The sequence below is a fragment of the Crinia signifera genome, chromosome 5, assembly GCF_055691185.1.
Source record: "Crinia signifera chromosome 5, ASM5569118v1, whole genome shotgun sequence".
In the NCBI taxonomy this organism is placed as follows: Eukaryota; Metazoa; Chordata; class Amphibia; order Anura; family Myobatrachidae; genus Crinia; species Crinia signifera.
In genome coordinates this window covers 204,924,649-204,944,824 of record NC_139221.1, presented here as the reverse complement: position 1 = coordinate 204,944,824, position 20,176 = coordinate 204,924,649, and the positions used below count along the sequence as shown (strand labels likewise).

Genomic DNA, 20,176 nt, shown 5'->3' with positions numbered 1-20,176 from the left:
ATTCTGCTACTCAGAAGTTCCCAGCAGATTTCTCCTGGCTTCCGGCTTCCTGCAGTCTCCTTGGAGACATTCCGGTCTTCTGCCTTGGGTCCTGAGTGGTATCGTTACGCACTCCTTATTTCCATTTCTTCCTGCTGTATCGTGGTTTATTATTTTGTGTATTCTTATCAGTGCTAGGTTCAGTGTGCAGGGGTTACCAGGGCTCCCGTCCATTCCTGTGTCCATTTCCCTGCCACCTGTCTCGGCCACCGGGGTCATTTAGTTAGCTCTCCCCTTGTCCACCTCGTTCCTCCAACGGTAGGTTGTGGCCACCACCTAAAACGCTTTGGAGGGCACCGGAGTTGTACAGGCTTAACCCGTGCTTCAAACGTGGCTGCCGTGCGAGAAGATTTAGGGCCTCCGCACCTACCGTGGGACGTACTGGGTGACAACGGAGTTAGGGGCCGAGACAGTTTCCTCCCTACCAGTGCTGATCATCTCCACCTCCGGGTCAGTCACCTGCCCTCGCTACTACCCCATGGGCCTCTAGGGCTATTGCCCTCCATTACCCTGTTGATTCCTCTGTGGCCCATGTCGACCGGTGATGATTACCAGCTAGGACCCATTTAGCTTCACAGTTACCGGGTCTCCTAGCACGTCTGAGCCGTCTCGATACCTCCACTTTGGGGTTCCCGGCACCTTGTGCCTAACAGTATAACCAGCCTACAGTGTTGTGGGCCATCCACCTCCGCAGTGAACGGTCCATATTCCCTTACCGCGATTTTTTTCATTTTTTATTGCTTGGTCGTCATGGATCCCAACGCGGCCCAAGCTCTGGCCAATCAGGTTTCGCTCCTGACCAAACAGCTACAGGATTTGTCTATTAAGGTGGACACCAAACTCTCAGCTCAGCCACCAGCGGGTTCTCACCAGGAACCCAAAGTTAATTTCCCTGATAGGTTTTCAGGTCATAGGCCCCATTTCATAAATTTTAGAGAGAGTTGTAGATTGTTTTTCCAGTTAAAACCACACTCCTCAGGTTCTGAGCAACAGAGAGTGGGTCTTGTGATTTCCCTTCTCCAGGGGGACCCCCAGTCTTGGGCCTTTAGTCTGGCTCCAGACGATCCTGCTCTCCGCTCGGTAGATGCCTTTTTTCAGGCATTAGGAGTCCTTTATGACGATCCTGACAGATCAGCCTCCGCTGAGGCTTATCTTAGAGCCCTGAAACAGGGTCATCTTTCTGCCGAGGAGTACAGCGCCAAGTTCAGACGTTATGCCGCCGACTCTGGGTGGAATGATCCAGCCCTACGGAGTCAGTTTCGCCTAGGCCTGGCGGATAACGTCAAGGATGGCTTGGTACAATATCCCTCTCCTCCTTCTTTGGATAAATTAATCCTTTTAGCCATACGAATCGATCGGAGGATTAGGGAGAGGCGGTGCGAAAAAGAGGCTCAAGCATTACCCAGTTGTGAGCTCCCAGAGGAGGCTCCCCCAGACCTGGGTGAACCCATGCAGCTTGGGGCTACCAGGTTATTTTCTAGGCTCACTCCCAAGGAGAAGGCCCGACGACGTTCCCTGGGGTTATGTATGTACTGTGGATCTAAGGATCATATCCTGAACAAATGTTCCCTGTTACAGGGAAAACGGCAGAGCCCAGAAGTAATGGGGAGTATCTTCTCGGGCCTTTCATTGTTTTCCCCATCTGATTCGTTGTTTATCCCAGTTAGTTTCAGTTCCTGGGAGGGTAAGGCGTTAGTGGATTCTGGCGCCGCAGCCAATTTTTTGGATAGTAAAATTGTCTATGATTTGGGTTTACCGCTGCAACTGTTGACGTCCCAGCTCACCGTTTGCGGATTAGACGGTAATACCCTGCTTGGTGGAGCAATCACTCATTTTGTGGAGTTATTAGATTTTCGAGTTGGACTTTCCCATTCGGAGAGCATAAAGTTTTTTGTTTTTCAGTGTCCCATTACACCCATTGTGCTTGGCCTTCCCTGGCTTAAGAGACATAACCCGGTCTTTGATTGGCGTTCTGGGGAATTGATACGGTGGGGCAAGGAGTGTTTTGAGCAGTGTATCAGTCTTCCAGCTCTTCTCACCACTACCATTCCTGCCGGGTTGCCAGCCCAGTATGCTGAATTCGCTGATGTTTTTTCTAAAAAAGAGGCGGACTCTCTTCCTCCGCATCGTCCGTATGACTGCGCCATTAATTTGTTACCTGACTCTAAATTACCCAAGGGTAGATTATACTCTTTGTCTTTGCCTGAAGAGAAGGCAATGCAGGAGTACGTGGAGGAGAGCTTAAAAAAAGGCTTCATCAGAGCCTCTAAATCTCCAGTGGGAGCAGGTTTTTTTTTTGTTAAAAAAAAAGACGGGACCTTACGGCCCTGCATTGATTTTCGTCAATTAAACGACATCACGGTAAAAAATTCTTATCCCTTGCCGTTGATCTCTGTTCTTTTTGATCAGTTGCGTGCAGCTGTGGTTTTTTCTAAGATTGATTTACGCGGAGCGTATAATCTCATCCGCATCAAGGCCGGAGATGAGTGGAAGACGGCGTTTAACACTCACTCGGGCCATTATGAGTACTTAGTCATGCCGTTCGGCCTTGCCAACGCACCCGCTGTGTTCCAGGACCTCATCAATGATGTTCTCAGGGAGTTTTTAGGTATCTTTGTTGTGGTGTATCTTGACGATATTTTAATTTATTCTTCTTCTTTGGATCTTCATCGCCAGCATGTCAGGGCTGTGCTTCAGAAGCTTAGGGAGAATAATCTTTTTGCCAAGCTCGAGAAATGCGAGTTCGAGGTAGATTCCATTTCGTTCCTTGGTTACATTATCTCTCCCAAGGGTTTCGCCATGGATCCTGTCAAGCTTAAGGCCATTCGGGAGTGGGTGCAACCTTCGAATTTGAAGGCGGTTCAAAGATTTTTGGGCTTCGCGAACTACTACAGGAGGTTTATTTCCCACTTCTCAGATATTGTCTCCCCCATTGTGGCCCTCACCAGGAAGGGAGCCGATCCTACATCCTGGTCGGTGTCTGCCATTGAGGCTTTTAAGGAGCTCAAACGGGCATTTTCTTCTGCTCCCATTCTTCGACACCCCGATCCCGAATTCCCTTTTATTCTCGAGGTAGACGCATCAGAGATTGGCGTAGGTGCGGTTCTTTCTCAAATGGACAAACTGGATGGCTTGCTACATCCTTGTGCTTTCTACTCCAGGAAATTCTCAGAGGCCGAAGGCAACTACGATGTCGGCAATAGGGAGTTGCTGGCCATTAAATGTGCCTTAGAAGAATGGAGGCATTGGTTGGAAGGGGCCAAATATCAGGTCACGATCTTTACCGATCATAAAAATTTGGCATATTTACGCTCAGCCAAGAGATTGAACTCGCGGCAGGCGAGGTGGGCTTTGTTTTTTGCCAGGTTTAATTTCTTAATTACTTATCGACCTGGCGCAAAAAACGTTTTAGCAGACGCCTTGTCCAGGAGTTTTGCGGCCATACAAGATCCAGTTTCTCGTCCCGATCCCATTATTCCCCCTTCATGCATTCTGGCCGGACTCACGCAAGGGCTACTGGATTCGGTGCTGCTGGCCCAAAGTTCGGTCCCTGCCACCACTCCCGAGGGTAAATTATTTATTCCCCAGAAGCTCCGGGAAAAGGTCTTTTCGGAATTCCATTCATGTAAATCCGCCGGCCATCCGGGGGTTTCCAAGACACTTTCTTTAATGTCACGTGCGGTCTGGTGGCCCAACATGAGGACAGAAGTAGAGCAGTTTGTGTCCAGATGTAACACATGTGCTCAGAACAAATCTTCCCGTCTTTCCCCCATAGGGCAGCTGGTGCCGTTACCTGTGCCTGATCAACCTTGGACGCACATCTCCATGGATTTTGTTACGGACTTTCCACCATCATTGGGTTTTAATACCATTTGGGTTGTGGTCGACAGATTTAGTAAAATGGCACATTTCGTACCCCTCAAAGGCTTACCCTCGGCTAAAACGTTAGCCTCTTTATTCATCACCCATATCTTTCGTGCCCATGGCCTGCCCTCTGACATCGTTTCGGATAGAGGTGTCCAGTTCGTTGCCAGTTTTTGGAAAGCAGTCTGTGTAGCCCTGCAGGTTAGACTCAGTCCTTCGACGGCCTTTCACCCACAGTCGAATGGTCAGACGGAACGGGTTAACCAATCCTTGGAACAATTCCTACGGTGTTACGTTTCCAAGACCCAAAGGGACTGGGTGGAGAATCTGCCTTTCGCGGAGTTTTCTTATAATAATGCTTGGCATGCCGCTACCAGGATGTCCCCGTTTTTCTGCAATTACGGTTTCCACCCTAGAGCTAATTCTTTCTTTCCCACGGATGCCAAAGTGGGTAATTCTAGGTGGGTGGCTTCGAAGAGAAAGGTTTGGCGCATGGTTCGGGGAGCGCTCCTCTCTGCTGCCAGGTCAGCCAAACACTTCTCTGACCGCCACAGGAGACCGTGCCAGTTCAAAGTTGGGGACTGGGTCTGGCTTTCTACCAAGAATATCAAGCTCCGGCAATTCTCACACAAATTGGGCCCACGTTTCATCGGTCCCTACAGGATTATCAAAAAGGTTAACCCGGTCGCTTTTAGATTAGGGCTGCCCCGCTCTCTCAGGATCTACAACACTTTCCATTGCTCTCTTCTCAAACCTGCTCTTCAGCCGGTTGTCCGCAGGCCAGTGCCCATCTTACGTCAGGGCCAAAAGGAGTATGTGGTTGATTCCATCCTGGATTCCAAGACTTCCAGAGGGAGGGTCTTCTTTTTAGTACATTGGAAAGGTTTTGGACCGGAAGAGAGGTCGTGGGTCGCTGATCAAGATCTCCATGCTCCTTCACTCAAAAGGAGGTTTTTTCAGTCGTTTCCGGACAAGCCCGGTTTCAGAGGTCGGTTGACCTCTCCTCGAGGGGGGGGTACTGTCAGACGCCGCCGCCGTGCAGTCGCCTCCCCGTCCTCCGGGGTGCACGGCGGGCGGTCCTCTGACGATCAGGACGTTGCTCAGCAACGCCCCGAGCGTCGGCAACGTCCCGAGCGTCGGTGACGTCACGCCCGGCGTCCGAGCATCGGGGCGTTGCCTGGCAACCACGTCCTGCTGCCCGGCGTCCTTCCCCGCCGCGTCATCACCTCGCGCGCGCACAGTCTGCTGCACGCACACTTCTCCTATAAATGGAGATTACTCAGTCCAGCAAGCCGCTGGTTATAAGATTGCTTAGGCACCCTGGGGTGTCCTTCTTGTTTTCTTCAGCCCATACTGCAGTTCCTTCCCTGCATTATACCCGTGGTTTCTCCAGCTCCTATACCCGGATTTCTTCCCTGCCTGTGGTCGGTGGATTCTGCTACTCAGAAGTTCCCAGCAGATTTCTCCTGGCTTCCGGCTTCCTGCAGTCTCCTTGGAGACATTCCGGTCTTCTGCCTTGGGTCCTGAGTGGTATCGTTACGCACTCCTTATTTCCATTTCTTCCTGCTGTATCGTGGTTTATTATTTTGTGTATTCTTATCAGTGCTAGGTTCAGTGTGCAGGGGTTACCAGGGCTCCCGTCCATTCCTGTGTCCATTTCCCTGCCACCTGTCTCGGCCACCGGGGTCATTTAGTTAGCTCTCCCCTTGTCCACCTCGTTCCTCCAACGGTAGGTTGTGGCCACCACCTAAAACGCTTTGGAGGGCACCGGAGTTGTACAGGCTTAACCCGTGCTTCAAACGTGGCTGCCGTGCGAGAAGATTTAGGGCCTCCGCACCTACCGTGGGACGTACTGGGTGACAACGGAGTTAGGGGCCGAGACAGTTTCCTCCCTACCAGTGCTGATCATCTCCACCTCCGGGTCAGTCACCTGCCCTCGCTACTACCCCATGGGCCTCTAGGGCTATTGCCCTCCATTACCCTGTTGATTCCTCTGTGGCCCATGTCGACCGGTGATGATTACCAGCTAGGACCCATTTAGCTTCACAGTTACCGGGTCTCCTAGCACGTCTGAGCCGTCTCGATACCTCCACTTTGGGGTTCCCGGCACCTTGTGCCTAACAGTATAACCAGCCTACAGTGTTGTGGGCCATCCACCTCCGCAGTGAACGGTCCATATTCCCTTACCGCGATTTTTTTCATTTTTTATTGCTTGGTCGTCATGGATCCCAACGCGGCCCAAGCTCTGGCCAATCAGGTTTCGCTCCTGACCAAACAGCTACAGGATTTGTCTATTAAGGTGGACACCAAACTCTCAGCTCAGCCACCAGCGGGTTCTCACCAGGAACCCAAAGTTAATTTCCCTGATAGGTTTTCAGGTCATAGGCCCCATTTCATAAATTTTAGAGAGAGTTGTAGATTGTTTTTCCAGTTAAAACCACACTCCTCAGGTTCTGAGCAACAGAGAGTGGGTCTTGTGATTTCCCTTCTCCAGGGGGACCCCCAGTCTTGGGCCTTTAGTCTGGCTCCAGACGATCCTGCTCTCCGCTCGGTAGATGCCTTTTTTCAGGCATTAGGAGTCCTTTATGACGATCCTGACAGATCAGCCTCCGCTGAGGCTTATCTTAGAGCCCTGAAACAGGGTCATCTTTCTGCCGAGGAGTACAGCGCCAAGTTCAGACGTTATGCCGCCGACTCTGGGTGGAATGATCCAGCCCTACGGAGTCAGTTTCGCCTAGGCCTGGCGGATAACGTCAAGGATGGCTTGGTACAATATCCCTCTCCTCCTTCTTTGGATAAATTAATCCTTTTAGCCATACGAATCGATCGGAGGATTAGGGAGAGGCGGTGCGAAAAAGAGGCTCAAGCATTACCCAGTTGTGAGCTCCCAGAGGAGGCTCCCCCAGACCTGGGTGAACCCATGCAGCTTGGGGCTACCAGGTTATTTTCTAGGCTCACTCCCAAGGAGAAGGCCCGACGACGTTCCCTGGGGTTATGTATGTACTGTGGATCTAAGGATCATATCCTGAACAAATGTTCCCTGTTACAGGGAAAACGGCAGAGCCCAGAAGTAATGGGGAGTATCTTCTCGGGCCTTTCATTGTTTTCCCCATCTGATTCGTTGTTTATCCCAGTTAGTTTCAGTTCCTGGGAGGGTAAGGCGTTAGTGGATTCTGGCGCCGCAGCCAATTTTTTGGATAGTAAAATTGTCTATGATTTGGGTTTACCGCTGCAACTGTTGACGTCCCAGCTCACCGTTTGCGGATTAGACGGTAATACCCTGCTTGGTGGAGCAATCACTCATTTTGTGGAGTTATTAGATTTTCGAGTTGGACTTTCCCATTCGGAGAGCATAAAGTTTTTTGTTTTTCAGTGTCCCATTACACCCATTGTGCTTGGCCTTCCCTGGCTTAAGAGACATAACCCGGTCTTTGATTGGCGTTCTGGGGAATTGATACGGTGGGGCAAGGAGTGTTTTGAGCAGTGTATCAGTCTTCCAGCTCTTCTCACCACTACCATTCCTGCCGGGTTGCCAGCCCAGTATGCTGAATTCGCTGATGTTTTTTCTAAAAAAGAGGCGGACTCTCTTCCTCCGCATCGTCCGTATGACTGCGCCATTAATTTGTTACCTGACTCTAAATTACCCAAGGGTAGATTATACTCTTTGTCTTTGCCTGAAGAGAAGGCAATGCAGGAGTACGTGGAGGAGAGCTTAAAAAAAGGCTTCATCAGAGCCTCTAAATCTCCAGTGGGAGCAGGTTTTTTTTTTGTTAAAAAAAAAGACGGGACCTTACGGCCCTGCATTGATTTTCGTCAATTAAACGACATCACGGTAAAAAATTCTTATCCCTTGCCGTTGATCTCTGTTCTTTTTGATCAGTTGCGTGCAGCTGTGGTTTTTTCTAAGATTGATTTACGCGGAGCGTATAATCTCATCCGCATCAAGGCCGGAGATGAGTGGAAGACGGCGTTTAACACTCACTCGGGCCATTATGAGTACTTAGTCATGCCGTTCGGCCTTGCCAACGCACGTTCGGCCTTGCCAACGCACCCGCTGTGTTCCAGGACCTCATCAATGATGTTCTCAGGGAGTTTTTAGGTATCTTTGTTGTGGTGTATCTTGACGATATTTTAATTTATTCTTCTTCTTTGGATCTTCATCGCCAGCATGTCAGGGCTGTGCTTCAGAAGCTTAGGGAGAATAATCTTTTTGCCAAGCTCGAGAAATGCGAGTTCGAGGTAGATTCCATTTCGTTCCTTGGTTACATTATCTCTCCCAAGGGTTTCGCCATGGATCCTGTCAAGCTTAAGGCCATTCAGGAGTGGGTGCAACCTTCGAATTTGAAGGCGGTTCAAAGATTTTTGGGCTTCGCGAACTACTACAGGAGGTTTATTTCCCACTTCTCAGATATTGTCTCCCCCATTGTGGCCCTCACCAGGAAGGGAGCCGATCCTACATCCTGGTCGGTGTCTGCCATTGAGGCTTTTAAGGAGCTCAAACGGGCATTTTCTTCTGCTCCCATTCTTCGACACCCCGATCCCGAATTCCCTTTTATTCTCGAGGTAGACGCATCAGAGATTGGCGTAGGTGCGGTTCTTTCTCAAATGGACAAACTGGATGGCTTGCTACATCCTTGTGCTTTCTACTCCAGGAAATTCTCAGAGGCCGAAGGCAACTACGATGTCGGCAATAGGGAGTTGCTGGCCATTAAATGTGCCTTAGAAGAATGGAGGCATTGGTTGGAAGGGGCCAAATATCAGGTCACGATCTTTACCGATCATAAAAATTTGGCATATTTACGCTCAGCCAAGAGATTGAACTCGCGGCAGGCGAGGTGGGCTTTGTTTTTTGCCAGGTTTAATTTCTTAATTACTTATCGACCTGGCGCAAAAAACGTTTTAGCAGACGCCTTGTCCAGGAGTTTTGCGGCCATACAAGATCCAGTTTCTCGTCCCGATCCCATTATTCCCCCTTCATGCATTCTGGCCGGACTCACGCAAGGGCTACTGGATTCGGTGCTGCTGGCCCAAAGTTCGGTCCCTGCCACCACTCCCGAGGGTAAATTATTTATTCCCCAGAAGCTCCGGGAAAAGGTCTTTTCGGAATTCCATTCATGTAAATCCGCCGGCCATCCGGGGGTTTCCAAGACACTTTCTTTAATGTCACGTGCGGTCTGGTGGCCCAACATGAGGACAGAAGTAGAGCAGTTTGTGTCCAGATGTAACACATGTGCTCAGAACAAATCTTCCCGTCTTTCCCCCATAGGGCAGCTGGTGCCGTTACCTGTGCCTGATCAACCTTGGACGCACATCTCCATGGATTTTGTTACGGACTTTCCACCATCATTGGGTTTTAATACCATTTGGGTTGTGGTCGACAGATTTAGTAAAATGGCACATTTCGTACCCCTCAAAGGCTTACCCTCGGCTAAAACGTTAGCCTCTTTATTCATCACCCATATCTTTCGTGCCCATGGCCTGCCCTCTGACATCGTTTCGGATAGAGGTGTCCAGTTCGTTGCCAGTTTTTGGAAAGCAGTCTGTGTAGCCCTGCAGGTTAGACTCAGTCCTTCGACGGCCTTTCACCCACAGTCGAATGGTCAGACGGAACGGGTTAACCAATCCTTGGAACAATTCCTACGGTGTTACGTTTCCAAGACCCAAAGGGACTGGGTGGAGAATCTGCCTTTCGCGGAGTTTTCTTATAATAATGCTTGGCATGCCGCTACCAGGATGTCCCCGTTTTTCTGCAATTACGGTTTCCACCCTAGAGCTAATTCTTTCTTTCCCACGGATGCCAAAGTGGGTAATTCTAGGTGGGTGGCTTCGAAGAGAAAGGTTTGGCGCATGGTTCGGGGAGCGCTCCTCTCTGCTGCCAGGTCAGCCAAACACTTCTCTGACCGCCACAGGAGACCGTGCCAGTTCAAAGTTGGGGACTGGGTCTGGCTTTCTACCAAGAATATCAAGCTCCGGCAATTCTCACACAAATTGGGCCCACGTTTCATCGGTCCCTACAGGATTATCAAAAAGGTTAACCCGGTCGCTTTTAGATTAGGGCTGCCCCGCTCTCTCAGGATCTACAACACTTTCCATTGCTCTCTTCTCAAACCTGCTCTTCAGCCGGTTGTCCGCAGGCCAGTGCCCATCTTACGTCAGGGCCAAAAGGAGTATGTGGTTGATTCCATCCTGGATTCCAAGACTTCCAGAGGGAGGGTCTTCTTTTTAGTACATTGGAAAGGTTTTGGACCGGAAGAGAGGTCGTGGGTCGCTGATCAAGATCTCCATGCTCCTTCACTCAAAAGGAGGTTTTTTCAGTCGTTTCCGGACAAGCCCGGTTTCAGAGGTCGGTTGACCTCTCCTCGAGGGGGGGGTACTGTCAGACGCCGCCGCCGTGCAGTCGCCTCCCCGTCCTCCGGGGTGCACGGCGGGCGGTCCTCTGACGATCAGGACGTTGCTCAGCAACGCCCCGAGCGTCGGCAACGTCCCGAGCGTCGGTGACGTCACGCCCGGCGTCCGAGCATCGGGGCGTTGCCTGGCAACCACGTCCTGCTGCCCGGCGTCCTTCCCCGCCGCGTCATCACCTCGCGCGCGCACAGTCTGCTGCACGCACACTTCTCCTATAAATGGAGATTACTCAGTCCAGCAAGCCGCTGGTTATAAGATTGCTTAGGCACCCTGGGGTGTCCTTCTTGTTTTCTTCAGCCCATACTGCAGTTCCTTCCCTGCATTATACCCGTGGTTTCTCCAGCTCCTATACCCGGATTTCTTCCCTGCCTGTGGTCGGTGGATTCTGCTACTCAGAAGTTCCCAGCAGATTTCTCCTGGCTTCCGGCTTCCTGCAGTCTCCTTGGAGACATTCCGGTCTTCTGCCTTGGGTCCTGAGTGGTATCGTTACGCACTCCTTATTTCCATTTCTTCCTGCTGTATCGTGGTTTATTATTTTGTGTATTCTTATCAGTGCTAGGTTCAGTGTGCAGGGGTTACCAGGGCTCCCGTCCATTCCTGTGTCCATTTCCCTGCCACCTGTCTCGGCCACCGGGGTCATTTAGTTAGCTCTCCCCTTGTCCACCTCGTTCCTCCAACGGTAGGTTGTGGCCACCACCTAAAACGCTTTGGAGGGCACCGGAGTTGTACAGGCTTAACCCGTGCTTCAAACGTGGCTGCCGTGCGAGAAGATTTAGGGCCTCCGCACCTACCGTGGGACGTACTGGGTGACAACGGAGTTAGGGGCCGAGACAGTTTCCTCCCTACCAGTGCTGATCATCTCCACCTCCGGGTCAGTCACCTGCCCTCGCTACTACCCCATGGGCCTCTAGGGCTATTGCCCTCCATTACCCTATTGATTCCTCTGTGGCCCATGTCGACCGGTGATGATTACCAGCTAGGACCCATTTAGCTTCACAGTTACCGGGTCTCCTAGCACGTCTGAGCCGTCTCGATACCTCCACTTTGGGGTTCCCGGCACCTTGTGCCTAACACACATATTTTATGCTTAAGTCCGGTGACATCACAAAAGCTATTTATGATGTAATTAGTAACCCTATCAGCCTTGTCAAAGCTAGTGAATATTGCTACTCTGTTTTCCTGTCATTTTCTGTATAAATGACTGTTGAGACATTAGGATGGTGCTGTTTCTCAGCAGTAGATTTTCTGTACAAAATTAATTACATTAGCAAAAAAAAATATTGTGTTATGAAATTAATTTTCTTCTCTTCCAAATATATTTTGAACTTTAGCTTCAAAATTCTTTTTTGGAACCTCAAACATATAATTGTATTCAGCATTTATTAAAGGAATTTGAAAAAATACAATGGTATTATAGGCAGGGCTTTAAGCAGCTGCCTAGGGGGTCTAGGATCTGGGGGGTTACTTCTAGGCTTATCACAGAATTAAGGATGACTGAAGGGTATATTTATTATGCTCGGTGAAGTGATAAAGTTTTATGTTTTTATCACCGGCCAATCCTCTCCTACCTGTTATTTTTCAAACCAAGCCTGTAACTTCACAGGTAGGAGCTGATTGGCCGTGGATAAAAACCAGACACTTTATCACTTCACCTAGCTTAATAAATCTGCCCCTCAGAGAGGTATCATTGAATAACTTAATGCAAACTCCAGGTGTTTTTAAGGCGCCACCTCTACACTTTTACCTAAGGTTGTGGAAAGTCAGTATCAGTGTGTGTGTGTGGGTGGTGGTGGTAGGAGCAGTAAGCTGAAGTTTTGCATAGGATGCCGAAAAAACCTTGCACCAGCCTTTACTATAGCAAATATACATGAAAAAGTTTATAAATAACAGTAATGCATAAAACATACACAGGCTGGTTCTAAGTCAGACATGGCCACATCTGTGCTAGGGAGAGCAGGGCGAACTACAGGTGGATGCCCGGTGAGGGGGGGAGCCAGCAGGGTGCAGGTGGTAGAAAGGAAGAGCCGGCAGTGTTGCAAGTAAGGGGGTACGGCGTGGTACGGAGTACCTGTAAGAAATATGTTGCAGGTACACAGTACCACTTACCCCTGATCCACTGTCATTTCTATTTTCATTTTAAGTCTAAATATAATGCACCCGCAGCCCGCCCACCCAGCGTTATGATTGGTGCTGTATGCAGCTACCGGCTACTGCTGATTTAGCCTGTCACACTGACAGGCATCAGCAGCGCCGACAGCGTGAAGAGCAGGCTCCACTATTGTAAGCACAAGCTGCCTGGCTCTCCCCCAAGCAAGAGCCAACCCACCCCAAGTCATTCCCTGTTTCTCATTCCCTGTCTCCTGTGTCCACGCCTCTATTGTCATTTAGTCACTCCTCTAGCTTTGTGTGACCACGCCCCCTGATGACACATGAACATGCCCATTTTTGGTGGAGGCTATCAGTACCACCAAGAAAAAAATTCTACTTGCACCACTGAGAGCCGGGCGCACTATATGTGCATGCCTGGCAAGGGGGAGAGCCCCAGAAGGGGGGAGAGCCAACAGGGACCCGGTGGCAGCAATGGAGTCAGTGCCCCTTTAGGCCAGGAGCCCAGTGGCAAATGACTCCATTGCTTCTCGTAGTTCCGACACTGGTACAGGGGCTAAAATGTCCACTTTGTATGCCCTTTGGCGTTTAGATACTATTTAAAGTCAAATAAATACACTGGACATCAAAAATCTATATTTTATAAAGAAAAAACAACATCCAATGTTAAAGGATGCCCAGAGTGTAATGATATTTTAGAAACTGTTAACAATTAATATTGTATTATTCTAGCAAATGCATTGATCTGACCTGCTTGTATATATGGTTGCAAATGTAGAAGCTAATATAATTGATTTTAACTGTTGATTTTTAATAAATGATTGCTTAATAAAAGGATCATATAAATGCTATGACATATATGTGATAAATATAAGAGGACATTGGTACTGTAAGTAAGTAAGTAACTTTTATTTATATAGTGCACTTTCTAATGCAGGACTCAAGGCGCTTTTCAGACATCAAAACAACACACATAATACATAGGATTTAGGTAGTACTGCAACAGATAAGTCACACAGACATAAAAGAAAGCCTTAACACAGTAGGCACAATGTAGTCTTGGTCCAGGCATTTTGGATAATAACTTCCACGAGTTTTTTATTCCACAGTAACAAAGTAACAGGTGAGGCAGCCATCTTGGGAGCACTGTGTAGGATTACCCTGGGTGGAATAGAAATTACACAAAATTAAGTGATTTCAGTGTAGAGTCAGGTCCCATAAAGACAGTAAGGTCCATGTATTTTCATCCTATCTACAGGTGTACCAGGTGAGGCAGCTATGTTAGGCGGAACACGAAGGTTTCACTGTGGGAGGTGAACCTTACAAGGAACCAATGCTTGTGTAGTAAATACAGTGTAAGGAAACATCCATGTGCAGCACATCCTGCCTATGGAGTTACAATATGAAGCCAGGGGCGTAACTATAGCACCGCAGCCCCCGCCAGTGCGGGGGGGCGCTGTGCATGTGGGGGCGCCGGGGGCTGCGGTGCTATAGTTACCCCCCCAACCCCCGCAGACCTACGTATCTTGCTGGTCCCGGCGGCTCCGTTCTTCTGATGAGGACCACAACAAAATGGCCGCCCCCATATAGCAAACAGTTTTCTGAAACTGTCTGCTGTACGGGGGCGGCCATTTTGTGGTGGTCCTCAGCAGATGAACGGACGGAGCCGCCGGGACCAGCGCGATAGGTAAGACTGCGGGGGAGGGGGTTAGCATAGGCGGCGGGGGGGTGGGTGCTCGACGGGGCGGCGGCGGGGGGTGGGTATGGGCGCCCCCCCCCTAACGGCGGGGGGGCGCCCAAAACGTAGCTACGCCACTGTATGAAGCAACCATCTGCGTAGGTCACTGCTGATTGGGTGTGCAATCATTGGATGTATACATTACAGGAATAGCAGATGGTGAGGCAGAAGTACACTTTTAGGGGGGAAAGCATGTGATATAAACACCTTTGCAGGGATTTATACATCTGCAAATGCACATTAGGTAAAAAGTGTAAAAGCTATAGTTTTTAGCTAAGTATTTTTTTTCACAGATTTGATATTCAAAAACAATTAATAAAGCAATAAAAATATATATATCATGATATTTTTTCATCCTTTAAGTAACCAAGTGTAAGCATATAATATGTATAGTGGGCAAAGTACTGAATAAAATTATAACTACACCAGAATTGTGTATTCTTGTTTTGCCATATCTTGTTTTGCACTGATAATATCTGGGATTGCTCAAAATGTCCAAGCAACTTGGCATCAAAATATCTGAATAATCATTTTATGGTTACAGGATATTCCAGATTTGTTGCAAAACATATATGTAGTTTCAACATGAACTTAATTTATGCTGCTGATTCATTCTGAGAGCTTTAAAGGTCACTATGCCGAAAATACAAGTTTATTGAGTAAGAAAAAACATTTTGAAGCCTTCATAAATAATTATCTGACAGATCTTGGCAACTGTACTTAAAGAACATTAGCTGTGTAGCAGAGTGAATGGTGAATTTCAAATGAGATTTTTTAAATGTTAAAAAAAAAGCTGTTTTTTTACTTTACCTTTTCATTTAAAAAAATATATTTATATTACAATTTACCACCAGTGTAAAGTTTTATGTTCAACATCCAGATCTTTTTAATTATTCTACATTTACCTGCACTGTAAGCCCACAAGTAACACGTGGTAACCCATATTATACATTCTGAATTATGTGCACTCTCTGGGGCTTAACATGTGGCCAAACTTAATTGAATAGGACAGAGCTGACAAACAACCAATTACATTTTTATTTATTTATTAATAGTTTCTTATATAGCACACACATATTCTGTAGTGATTTACAGAGAATAGTCAAACATTCACAAAAGTCGCTGCCCCAGTGGAGCTTACAATCTATATTCCCTATCACATTTTACATGCACACACATTCATTCTATGGTTAATTTTGTTGGGAGCCAATTAATCTACCAGTATAATTTTGAATTGTGGGAGGAAACCAGAGTGCCCGGAGAAAACCCACACAAGCACATGGAGAATATACAAACTCCACACAGCTAGAGCCATGGTGGGAATCGAACCATGACCTCAGTGCTGTGATGCAGGAATGCTAACCATTACACAATCCATGCTGCCGCAAAGGGAATTCTTTTGAGTTGACAGCACAGCTCAACAAATTAATAAGTTAACTTTGTATCCGGAAAACTTAATGTAAGGCAAGTGGTGCATACAAATACATATGTAAACCCTATTGCAAGAAAAGGGTGCATGCAAATACTTCCATCTCAAACCCACATGCAGTGCAACATGGTAATACCAAATTGCAAAGTATCCTGTTGTATCTACTTTCACACAACCAGGGGTTAAAGTGAGGGGGAATGGTGTGGAACCTCTAATGGTAGGGGGAACTGAGTTCCACCTCTACCACAGTCCTGAACAGTAATTACAACAGAAAAGCCTGTCCCAGCGGCTTCTTCCACTGGCACAGCGTATGTGGGTGGTAGGGCACGAATTCCCTGGCACTGGTCTAGGCTCTGCCTAATGAGGGGGGGGGGGGGGCGGTGTTAAGGGAACAGAGTTCCACCACCTCTCCAGGACCACTTTAAGCCCTGCACAACTCAGAATCGCCTCCATTGTAGAAGCAATGACAAACCTCAAACCTTTCGAGCAAGAAGCAGTAAATGTCAGGCATAAATTTAGAGCAGCAAAAAAAATCTTGTTTATTGACAATTGTACCATACATTGGGTGAAACCTGGTATAATTTTGAGCTGGTTTAACTTTATATAGCATTTCTAATGATTATTCTCTGGTGCTTCCAGCAATGAGTATGCCTGATCTCTAACACACACCCTAGTGCCTAACACTAAAACTCCCCTACCATTGCCTAATTTAAGCAGTTACTACTATAGAGTATCCCTAGCCCTCTAGTCCCTGTAGGATAGTTTCATTTTACATGTAGATATTATGCAGATGCTGACATGTTCAATAACTGTCAATATTGAGGAGTTACTAGCTTTGAACATTCATTTTTGAATCACCCAATAATCCATATGTCAAATAATTAATTGCCACATCAATATTGATTCCTTCTAAAAGCCTCACATTAGGAAAATGTTGAGGATCTTACAAGGTACAATGGCCCACAGAGCCTGTTTTCCATTAAAAATGCAATGCGACCCTGCCAGCCGCAGAGCGTCCTCTTCGCTCTGCTACTGCCTGTTGGCTCTCCTGCCGACTTATTACCTCCTCACACTCCTACCTCCAAGATTTTTCACGTACTGCTCCCTTACTCTGAAATTCTCTACCTCTCCCCCTCAGACTCTCCACTTCTATACAGAACTTCAAATGGGCTCTTAAGACCCACTTCTTCACCAAACCCAGCAAGCTGTCCTCCTAACCTTCTGTTCCTCGCCCTGTCTACCCCTCCTGTGTCACCCATGTCTGTCTCCTTCTTGTTAGAATGTAAGCTCTTAGGAGCAGGGACCTCTTACCTTGTGTGCTTATCCTTTCTTACTTCAATAGTCTTCGACTGCACCAAAGCACGCTGTTTGCTGACACCTGGATACTTACAGTATGTTGCAGCAATCAGCTGATGTTCCTATAATCATTTACCCTATACTTGTCCTGTATTGTCTTCAACTGTAAGTCACTGTTTTCCTGTTTTGATTATGTGTACTCTGTATTTGGGCGCTGCGGAACCCTTATGGTGCCATATAAATGATAATAATAATAAAATAAACAAAAAACAAAGATTAGTCCACCATCTGGCCTAGCTAATGGAGGCATTTGTAACTTACTGTATTTCAAGCCTAAAAATACTTATTTCCTCTGAGCCACTCTTTGCGGTATATTTAATAAAGTATAGGTTTATTAAACTCTCACTTTAGTAACTATACCCAGAAGAGTGGCTGATGCAGTATCTTGAATTAGATTGTTTTTCAGAGCAAGGTCAAGTCAACAAAGTTGTCCATTCATGAGTGCAACAGTACATACATATATTTATATTTAAAGTGGGAGTAGTGACTGTATCACACTTCCCCCCCCCCCTTTCCACTGTCTCTGTACATACTTTTCCTTTCCTTTATCCAGAATATTAAATAACTTTTTTTCCTATTCTTCAACCTCAGTAAGTTAATAAAGCTTGTAACACCATACTTCACTGAGCTCCCAAATAATTCCTATTTCTAAGCTAAAAGATGTAGGACAAGAGGTTCTCACAGTCCTAGCGCTTACAAGTTGTACATGGATGTTTGGATCTAGGCCATATAATACTTTATAGTAGCAAACGAGTATTGTTTTTCATGGCATTTTCATCTCTAACAATAACTAACAAGCCACTTCCTTAACAGAACATAAGGGTTTAAGGTGTCCATATAGCCTACAGAATACAAGGGCATTAACACATTACACACACGTCATTTATTAATAACAATGTTTTAGTAGCTCATGTAAGTATTCACTGTTAGGCTTGGCATTAATCTCTTATTACTTTTTGCTGTTAAGTTTGAGTTTCTGTTCATTTACAATCTTATCTGAATGCATTATATTAATGAATTGTGAAATAAATGAGGCTAAAACAAAAGACTCATTCTGTTAAGTATGTGCTTAATGTATTAAAGCTTTTTTTCCCATACTTGATGCCAGTGTTGAAGAACATATAAGACTATTTCAACTTTAGATGTCAGGGGACAAAAAAATGTGTGAGCAGTGAAATTGTTCAAATGCAAAAATAAAAATGAAAAATTAAAATGTAAACAAACAGCATTATTTAACCCATTATATTCCAACACATAATCAGAAAAATTCACAATATTAACCATGTCAAGTATTATTACTAAGATATTTAAAAAACATGTTTGCAAATATAAAAAAAAAGCGAAATACGGTCGGAATTGGTGTATTCATATTAATTCATATTGAAATATGGGCACATATACGTAAATTTGAAATTTACTAATGTGGAAGTACATTAGTATTTTGAATTTTTACAGCCGATAATACCATTAGTATTCATATTGCTGTAGGTATACAAATAAATATGCCATCGAAAGAACATGCCTTTTATTTAAAATTAGTTCAATATTATTTGGAAATTTACTAATAATTTGTATCGGGAACTACATGCCTATACGATGTTTAAACAAATACAAATTGTAAAAAATTTCAACAGAAAATACTCAAATTTAAGGAGTATTTCACATGTAGATTTTCACATGTGAAAGTATACACATATTAGCCCTCAGTTACTCACATGCTCAATTATGTGCCTTATAAGAGGCCATTAAGCACAGACACACACACACACACACACATACACACTCACAAATAATGACTGAAGACTTCAAATAAAAATAACAGACACAAATAATGACTGAAGACTTCAAATAAAAATAACAGACTCAAAATAAGACACACTTATAAAGCTATTATACAAACAAAATTCACAGGACAACTTATAGTAGGGGCAGAATGGATGGTGTAGTGGCTAGCATTACTGCCTCACAGCACTAGAGTTATGGGTTTGATTCCCACCATGGCCCTAACTGTGCAGAGTTTGTATATTCTCCACATACTTGCATGGGTTTCCTCCGGGTACGCCGGTTTCCTCCCACAATCCAAAAATATACTGGTAGGTTAATTGGCTCCCAACAAATTAACCCTAGAATGTCTGTGTGTGCGTGTACATGTGGTAGGGAATATAGATTGTAAGCTCCACTGGGGCAGGGACTGATGTGAATGCTCAAATATTCTCTGTAAAGTGCTGCGGAACATAAATACAGAGGAGGAAAAAGACCTCATGCTACAGTTGGGAAAAGCGGCCAGCTTAGGGGACATTATTATGGGGGACTTTAACTACCCAGAAAAAAATTGGAAAGATATGTCAAGTAGTACCGCTAATTGATGTTTTATTGGATGCCCTGAATGACCACTATTTGAATCAATTTATTGAAAGTCCAACCAGAAATAACAATATTCTGGATCTTTTGATAAGCAGCAATAGGGAAATTCTTACTAACCTAACCATAAGGGAGACATTGGGGAACAGTGATCACAATATGACGACAGAGGGAGATTTGTTCAAATCCCCAGACTTAAAAATAAACCACCAAGAGACAGGGTTTGATGAATTTTCAATGTTTCAATTACTTACAGGCAATTTTCATCACAAATAAAACAAACAAGACATTACACTAGATTTATACTCACATTGCGCTGCAGTACGACTCCTGCCGCCCTCGCAACTTCTGGGTCCAGGCATGATGATGCGGCACATCACGTGGGCCTAATCATTACCATGCTGCTGGAAATTCCTGTTGCTAGGAAACCGGCAACCAGAATTTACACTACTGCTAATACACAATGATCAGTAGTAATAAATGCTCAACTTGCTCTTTGATTTGTCTTGATAAAGGGCATAACAGCCCGAAACGTTGACTTCAAATTTACACTTGTATAGTGTCTTATTGGATGAAGGTCTCTCTGAGTCCCAGCCAGCAACACATATATATATATATATATATATATATATATATATATATATATATATATATATATATATATATAGATGCACAGAGAAAAACCGCACTCCACTTGGTATCCAATTTGTTGGGTGCCAGATCCCATATTCAATTATACATGCAATTATACATGTCATACGTAAGATTTATCGATGACATTGTTTTTCTGTGGACGGGGGGTCCGGAGAGATTGGATTCCTTTATGGCATACCTTAATGAATTACCTGGCACCATTAGGTTCACCCATGCAAGTAGTC

At 45.9% G+C, this 20,176-nt stretch overlaps 1 long non-coding RNA gene across 1 annotated transcript in view; it reads right to left on the bottom strand.

Moving 5' to 3' along the window:
• Window positions 1-13,365: 13,365 nt before the first annotated feature.
• LOC146079630 (uncharacterized) overlaps window positions 13,366-20,176 on the bottom strand; it is a 197,641-nt gene continuing 190,830 nt past the window's right edge. Inside the window, exon 3 of the long non-coding RNA XR_014474663.1 lies at window positions 13,366-13,575. This is a non-coding gene — a long non-coding RNA (uncharacterized LOC146079630). The remainder of the gene's footprint in view (window positions 13,576-20,176) is intronic.